Raw genomic sequence first — 8,883 nt, forward strand, 5'->3', positions numbered from 1 at the left:
TAGCCCGTGTCCTAACTGGCACCAAGTCCTGTTCAGCCATCATCCCCGTGCTTGCTGACCTACATTGGCTGCCAGCCAAGGAATGCTTTGATTTTGAAGTGTTTATCCTTTTTCTCAAAACCCTCCATGGCCTCGCCCCTGTCTAACTCTGTAAACCTCTCCAGCTCTACAATCCTATCAGATATCTGCACTCATCTAATTCTGGCCTCTTCAGCATCCCCAATTTTAATTGCTCCATCATTAGCGGCTGTGCCTTCAGCTGCCTGGGCCTGGAGCTCTGGAATTCCCTCCCTAAACCTCTCTGCCTCGCTACCTCTCTCGCCTCCTTTAAGATGCTTCTTAAAACGTACCTCTTTTGGTCAACTGCTCCAATATCTTACACGGCTTTGTGTCAAATTTTGTTCAATAACGCTCCTGTGAAGTGCTTAGGGACATTTTACTACGTTAATGTTGCGACATAAATACAAGTTGTTGTTGTATAAATACCCAGCTACTGAAAAATACCTTTCAACAAGCGGAGATTGGATATCAGAATGAAGGAGAAATTCACAAAAGTAAACCGATATTTTTACCACAGCTGCACAATCACATAAAATGATCAGTCAGCACAGGTAAATTGAAGAGAATAGGTGACAGCAGAAGAGTGATTGTTCAAATTCAAACAGAAAATTTATTTTGCATTCACAAACTAACCAAGACAGCTTGATTGATGGGACATATTGCGTGGGTTGTATACCTTGTGGCTGATTAAGGGAGAGCGATGAGTAACAGTGTGGACTCAAATGTGGTTTCCAACAGATGTTACTCTGGCAGTGGTGAGGTGCTAAAATTGAGATCAGGCTTCGAGGACAGGGGAGAAGTGAAAATCAGCCAGGAATTTTACTCCAAATCACTAGGGAATCCCTATCCCATCAACACTTGCTCTACAGGGTCATGCAAGAAGAATAGCCAATCGTGGAAGATAACGGACGGAAACCGCACTCCATCCTCAGTCAGAAGTTTCAGGGATTCTTATATTGGTAGATTGTAGATCATGACCAAATAGGGAGATTTTGATATTTTATTTCCTAGCTGTGAATTAGTTAGATCTAATATAGAAACTGCATTCTATACCAAATGTCAAAGTACATGCAAGGAAATGAGCTCTCCATGGGACTAGGCCCAGTAGCTAGATTTGGATGTTAAATTGGATGAAGGAACTTTGATCCAATTATAGATTGAATTAGACACAGGTACTCAGAATCCAGATTACACATGGTGCCAACTTGTCCTCATTCTAAGCAATAATGCTCACCGTTGTGTCTTTAATAATAGATGATTACTGATAAATAAGGGAGAGTATCAGCACTGACTGAGGGTGTGAGGAGGGAGTGTCAGCATCAACTGAGGGTGAGGGGAGAGCATGCCAGCACAATCTGGGGGAGTAGGGGATGGCATGAGGTGAAGAGTACCAGCCTGAATGGGGGTGGAAGACTGTGCCAAAATGAACTTGGTAATGTTTGAGCAGGAAAGGGTGAAGAGTTGGATGGTAGCAGAGTGTGAGAAGTGGGTCCAGAAAGAACCAAGATACAGAGGCTCGGATGTGGGGTGATTGACTGCTGATGAAGTTATTCTCTGGTTGTTCTTGTGAAAATAAAAATAATCTTATTTTTTTTTTTAAAGATTAAAATAAATATTAATTTTGACATATAAAAGTGCTTAAAATTAGTCAGAAGACATTTTTTAAATGTACAAACTCAAAAGGTTTTCCAGGGAAGCTTGCCCCCACTCACCCACTCTGGAAATATACCCACAAGTGCAAGCACCAATATTTGTTGCACCCTGATGTCGGTTTGCTTTCTTTCTCTAATCCAAGGGGAATGTCGTGTATGCCGGTTGATTAAGTTACAAAGCCCATGTAACTACTTGGTTCAACGCATCATATATTCAAGCTGTTGAGGAAGTGCCACATTTCTGGAGTTGTGGCAGGTTCTTTGAAGCTGAAGGTCAGCCTGCACTCATTTTATAGGTTGGCATGTATGCAGGTTGCCTGGGGAAAGTCAGAGGGTACAGGAAGTAATAGTACAGCTCGAAATATAGTATGAACTGAGTGGATCGGGGTGGGGGGGGGGGGGGAAAGAGGGGTGGTGAAATTAGTCAGCTGGCCTTATACCTCCTGGACCTAGAGTCAAATCCAGCCCAGACTGATGGGACCAAGATTTCTATACCTGCTGATTGTAAGGGTCCCAAGCAAAAGGAGTCTGAGCAATCCCAATCCAGTTCCTAATGGCTACGGAACTACAGCACAATGCTGGCAACCTCGCTTAGACAGGGCCAGAAGGTGTGGTAAATGGGGAAAATGTGGAGTAATCAGTTCAGCCATGAACTTATTGAATGGCGGAGCAGGCTCGAGGGGTCGAGTGGCCTACTCCTGCTCCTAATTCGTATGGTCGCATGTTCTTATGTATGGTTGTCTGATTTTGGGACAGCGTAGAGGCAGATTTACTCCACATCTGACTCAACCGCACCTCGATTCCGAGACCAGACGTGAGAACATCGCCATTTTTCACCCCGGGTCTGCTCCGTGTGTGCGATGAGGATTCCCTCCATCATCCACACTGTTGGCACAGCAGCAGGTTCACACTGAGCAGCAGCCATTTACCTGCTGCGCATGTGAGAAGGAGATTAATCAACTTTCCTCACTTGCTGAAACAGGAGCGAGATCACCTGGGACTGCAGGGGGTGGATTCTGCAGCAGTTAGTTACATGCAAGGCTGAACCATGTTCATTCTGGCAGCTAGGATTTATTTCTGCTGCTGTTAATAACCCCTGTAACTGGGCTGGAGCTTAACATTCTGGATACATGTAAATTTAATAAGTTTTGTTTCAAACACACAGCGTGTCGAGCCCTTAATGTCTCGAAGAGGAGACTAATTGATGTGCATTACTGACTGCTCCATTTTTGGGCCTCTTCTCCTTTGCCCGACTCTAGAAGATTTTGGATCCCATACCTTCAGTTACTGACATGGACAAGTACCAGCTCCCCATACCTTCCAGGGAGGGCAGAGACTTTAACACTGAGCATGTCTCCAATTCTAAATACAATAGGGAATGACATACAGGGCTATAGATCTAATTGGATAGCTCTTCCAGCCCAAGTCTGATGGGCCAAATGGCCTCCTTCTGTGCTATATTATTCTATGATTGTATAACATTACTCTCCCAGATTTAGGCAAAAAAAATTAAAAGGATACACAGAAAAATATCTAATAATTTAAAAAGTGATCTTGCATTCACTGATACAAGATTCTGATTAAGAAGTTGCATCAATGGGTCTATTAAAGCTAAAATGTCTACTTTTCCATTGTTTACAGGACCACTGAAAATGACTGAAACTTTACATAAAATGCTACGAGAGGATGTGTGGGAAAAGTTCTACTCCACTACGAGCCATCAAGATCTCCCAGTTCCTTCACATACAAGAGAAGGTGAGCAGTGTCATTGCAGCAATAGGTCAGACATTAGAACTAATCCCCATGCATCTGCAAGAGCAATGTCCATTCATGAAAGGTACGAATGGGCAACATCCACGTGCATAATTGGGAAAGGCACCAACTGTATCCTCTGAGAACTAAGATTGAACCTTTCCCATCCAATCCTTCAAAGTGGCAGGGAGAGTCTTTCAACCATCTACCTGAGCTATATTGCACATCACCCAGCCAAACAGAGATAGGATCTCCCTTCAACTGGATGCACACAGGGTCCCTGAATTACTCAGCACTACCTTCTCACTACCTTCTAAGGATGGCCAATAAATGCAGGACTACCAGAGGACTGGAGGACAGTGAATGTGGTATCATTATTCAAGAAGGGTAGCAGGGATAAACCAGATAAATACAGGCCAGTGGGTCTAACATCAGTGGTTGGGAAACTATTGGAAAAAAATTCTGAGGGACAGGATTAACCTCCACTTGGAGGGGCAGGGATTAATCAGGGATAGTCAGCATGACTTTGTCAGAGGGAGATCGTGTCTAACAAACTTGATTGAATTTTTCGAGGTGTCTAGCTGTGTAGATGAGGGTAAAACAGTTGATGTAGTCTACATGGACTTCAGTAAGGCTTTTGATAAGGTCCCACATGGGAGATTGGTTAAGAAGGCAAGAGCCCATGGGATCCAGGGCAATTTGGCAAATTAGATTCAAAATTGGCTTAGTGACAGGAGGCAGAGGGTGATGGTCAAGGGTTGTTTTTGTGAGTGGAAGCCTGTGATCAGTGGTGTACCACAGGGATTGGTGCTGGGACCCTTGCTGTTTGTAGTGTACATTAATGATTTAGATGTGAATATAGCAGGAATGATCAGTAATTCGCAGATGACACGAAAATTGGTGGTGTCGTAAATAGTGAGGAGGAAAGCCTTAGATTACAGGACGATATAGATGGGCTGGTAAGATGGGCGGAGCAGTGGCAAATGGAATTTAATCCTGAGAAGTGTGAGGTGATGCATTTTGGGAGGGTTAACAAGGCAAGGGAATATACAATGGATGGTAGGATCCTAGGAAGTACAGAGGGTCAGAAGGACCTTGGTGTACTTGTCCATAGATCACTGAAGGCTGCAGCACAGGTCGATAAGGTGGTTAGGAAGGCATATGAGATACTTGTCTTTATCAGCCGAGGCATAGAATGTAACAGCAGTGAGGTTATGATGGAGCTGTATAAAATGCTAGTTACGCCACAGCTGGAGTACTGTGTACAGTTCTGGTCGCGACACTATAGCAAGGATGTGATTGCACTGGAGAGGGTGCAGAGGAGATTCACCAGGATGTTGCCTGGGCTGGAGCATTTCAGCTATGAAGAGAGACTGAAAAGGCTAGGGTTGTTTTCCTTAGATCAGAGAAGGCTAAGGGGGGACCTGATTGAGGTATACAAAATTATGAGGAGCATTGATAGGTTAGATAGGAATAAACTTTGTCCCTTAGCGGGGGTGTCAATAACCAGGGGGCATAGATTTAAGGTAAGGGGCAGGAGGTTTAGAGGGGAGTTGAGGAAAAAATTTTTCACCGAGAGGGTGGTTGGAATCTGGAACACACTACCTGAAGAGGTGGTAGAGGCAGGAACCCTCACAACATTTAAGAAGTATTTAGATGAGCACTTGAAACGCCATAGCATACAAGGCTACGGGCCAAGTGCTGGAAAGTGGGATTAGAATAGTTAGGTGCTTGATGGCCGGCACAGACACAATGGGCCAAAGGACCTGTTTCTGTGCTGTATAACCATGTCTCTATGACTGCCAGCAATGCCCAATCCCACGAACAAATAAGAGGGGGTGCAAAGGTGAAGAAAAGAAAATTTAAAGTATGTTTTTAACCCTGCCCCAGTCCCATCCAAATTAATTATAGTTCTGGAAAAGTTAGTTTGCAGAGAGTTGAACTTATTTATGGAGGTGGGTGATTGGAGTTCCAGAATTACCAGAGAGACCTTAACAAAAGTTAAAACTCCTGATGACAATCACTTACACCCTGCTTTATAAAGCAGGACTACTCATTGAGCTGACCAAGGCAGTCCAATGCCTGGAGGAGCTGGAATGTGCAGACACTGTGCAGTCAGAGTCTCACAGACACTGACTGGATATGTCAACAGCTGACACCCAACACCAGAAGTAAGCATCTCAATCAGAGCCTGGTGACTCATAGGCACATGCACAATGTGTGACACTCAGATGTACTTTCTACAACCATGATGTAAACATTTAAAAGTGTTAATCAAGGCAACTGTTGAAAGGTCACAATTACATCCTGCTGCTGGGCTGCTTGAGCCAATGTCCTCCATTTCCTTTTATCTGGTCATTAATAAAACAACACTTGTTTTTAAAGTAAGTTCTTAGTTTTTACCCATTCTTTCATAAGGTCCTGCCATTTTCTTCACAGCTTTCTATGGGTTTAACTGGAGAGGCAGTGGTTTTTAAATAACATTGACATTATGATATTCTAATTAAGCAATGAAGCAAGGGTTGCCAACCCTATCAAATTGCCCTGGAGTCTCCAGGAATTAAAGGTTAAAATCCTGGACACTGCTGCTAGCAAACCCAGGAGAAAAATCATAAAGGACATTAAGAACAAGTGCCTTCTTTCCCAACTTTCTTTGAGCACTTTTCTTTGTTCGCTATTACAATACTGGAGTGGGGAAAAGGGCAGGTTGACTGGGAGGGGCAGTTGGAGGCAGGAAGCCTCAAGGAATGGGTCCAACCAGGGATGGAAACATAGAAAATAGGAGCAGGAGTAGGCCATTCATTATGATCATGGCTGATCATCCAACTCAGTAACCTGTTCCTGTTTTCGCCCCATAGCCTTTGATCCCTTTAGACCGAAGAGCTATATCTAACTCCTTCTTGAAAACTTAATGTTTTGGCCTCAACTGCTTTCTGTGGTAGCGAATTCCACAGGCTCACCACTCTCTGGGTGAAGAAATTTCTCCTCATTTCAGTCCTGAAAGGTTTACCCCGTATCCTGAGACTATGAACCCTGGTTCTGGACTCCCCCGCCATTGGGAACATCCTTCCTGCATCTACCCTGTCAAGTCCTGTTAGAATTTTATAGGTTTCTATGAGATCTTCTTCTGAACTCCAATGAATATAATCCTAACCGACTCAATCTCTCCTCATAAGTCAGTCCCGCCATCCCAGGAATCAGTCTGGTAAACCTTCGCTGCTCTCCCTCTATAGCAAGAGCATCCTTCCTCAGATAAGGAGACCAAAACTACACACAATATTCCAGGTATGGCCTCACCAAGGCCCTGTATAATTGCAGCAAGACATCCCTGCTCCTGTACTCGAATCCTCTCACTAAGAAGGCCAACATACCATTTGCCTTTTTTACCGCTTGTTGGACCGACATGCTTACCTTCAGCGACTGGTGTGTGAATACCCAGGTCTCGCTGCATATTCCCCTCTCAGTTTATAGCCGTTCAGATAATAATCTGCCTTCCTGTTTCTGCTACCAAAGTGGATAACCTCACATTTATCCACATTATACTGCATCTGCCATGCATTTGCCCACTCACTCAACTTTCCAAATCACCCTGAAGCCTCTCTGCATTCTCCTCACAACTCACCCTCCTACCCAGTTTTGTGTCGTCTGCAAATTTGGAGATATTACATTTAGTTCCCTCATCTAAAATCATTAATGTATATTGTGAATAGCTGGGGTCCTAGTACCAATCCCTGCGGTACCCCACTAGTCACTGCCTGCCATTCAGAAAAAGACCCATTTATCCCTACTCTTTGTTTCCTGTCAGCCAACCAATTTTTTATCCATCGCAATACACTACCCCCAATCCCATGCACTTTAATTTTACACGCTAATCTCTTATGTGGGACTTTGTCGAAAGCCTTCTGAAAGTCCAAATAAACCACATCCACTGGCTCCCCCTCATCAACTCTACTAGTTACATCCTCACAAAATTCTAGTAGATTTGTCAAGCACGATTTCCCTTTCATAAATCCATGCTGACTCTGCCTGATTCTACCACTGTTCTCTAAGTGCTCTGCTATAAAATCTTTGATAATGGACTCTAGAATGTTCCCCACTACTGACTGGTCTATAATTCCCTGCTTTCTCTCTACCTCCCTTTTTAAATAGTGGGGTTACATTCGCTACCCACCAATCTGTAGGAACTGTTTCAAAGTCTCTAGAATCTTGGAAGATGAGCACCAAGGCATCCATCTAGCTGAAGCTCAATTTATTTTTATTTATTTATTATTTATTTATAGATACAGCACTGAAACAGGCCCTTTGGCCCACCGAGCCTGTGCCGATCAACAACCACTCATTTATACTAATCCTACATTAATCCCACATTCCCACCTTCCCTCAATTCTCCTACCACCTACCTACACTAGGAGCAATTTACAATGGCCAATTTACCTATCGACCTGCAAGTCTTTGGCTGTGGGAGGAAACCGGAGCACCCGGCAGAAACCCACATGGTCACAGGGAGAACTTGCAAACTCCGCACAGGCAGTACCCAGAACCGAACCTGGGTCGCTGCAGCTGTGAGGCTGCGGTGCTAACCACTGCGCCACTCTCAATTGTGGTAGGGTTTATGATTTCTGGGTCATAAAACGCTATGTCAGTGACTGAGTCAAGCCTCAGAGTGCACAATACACTCCCCAAGTTGGAATGTAGTGCCAGGCATGTTTGGATCCAGATGAGTCATTAAATTATAAGCAGCACCCAGAAAATGGTCTGTATGTTGCCCAGTGATGTGTGAAGTCTTGTGCTTCCCGCCTCCTACCAGCAGGAATCTCCCAGGTTGTAGCAGATGTCACTGCCTTAAAATTTATGGATGGACTGGAAGAATGATCCGCTAATTGCAAAGAAATTCCAGCAGCAGCTGCAAGTACTCAGCCTTCCGCTCTGGATTTATAGCAAAATTCTGTTGTGAGGTTCCCTAGATTCCTGTCAGAGCTGGGAGGACATTCTTACTTCTGTCACAAGCCAAAGTCCAGGATTTGTTGAGTAACAAATCAGAGTAAATCGCAGCAAGCGCCTTACACTACAAAGGGAGGCTGTGTCGCCAAAATACAGAGCTCTTGAATCTGCAAGATGAATGAGTTTAGACATCTAATTCACCTACAATCTCCAACTCAATTCAGGCGATTAGTACTAATGAAAATGTAATTTTAAAAAAAATATCTGACATCTCGTTAGTCTGTGTAATTTTTCCAACTCTAATGCAAATTTAAAAAGGTTCCAAAGCTCAACTTCCCCAGAAATATCTCCCAAAACATTTCAGTTTTTCCATCAATGAAACTGCAATGTACACTATCCCAGAATTGCTCACAGTTTAAATTCTTGACCGCACAGTTTGTCTAAACACAGGACAACTAATGTCACTGCGCCGTACAGA

This window comes from Heterodontus francisci, chromosome 42 (assembly GCF_036365525.1).
Source record: "Heterodontus francisci isolate sHetFra1 chromosome 42, sHetFra1.hap1, whole genome shotgun sequence".
Taxonomy (NCBI): Eukaryota; Metazoa; Chordata; class Chondrichthyes; order Heterodontiformes; family Heterodontidae; genus Heterodontus; species Heterodontus francisci.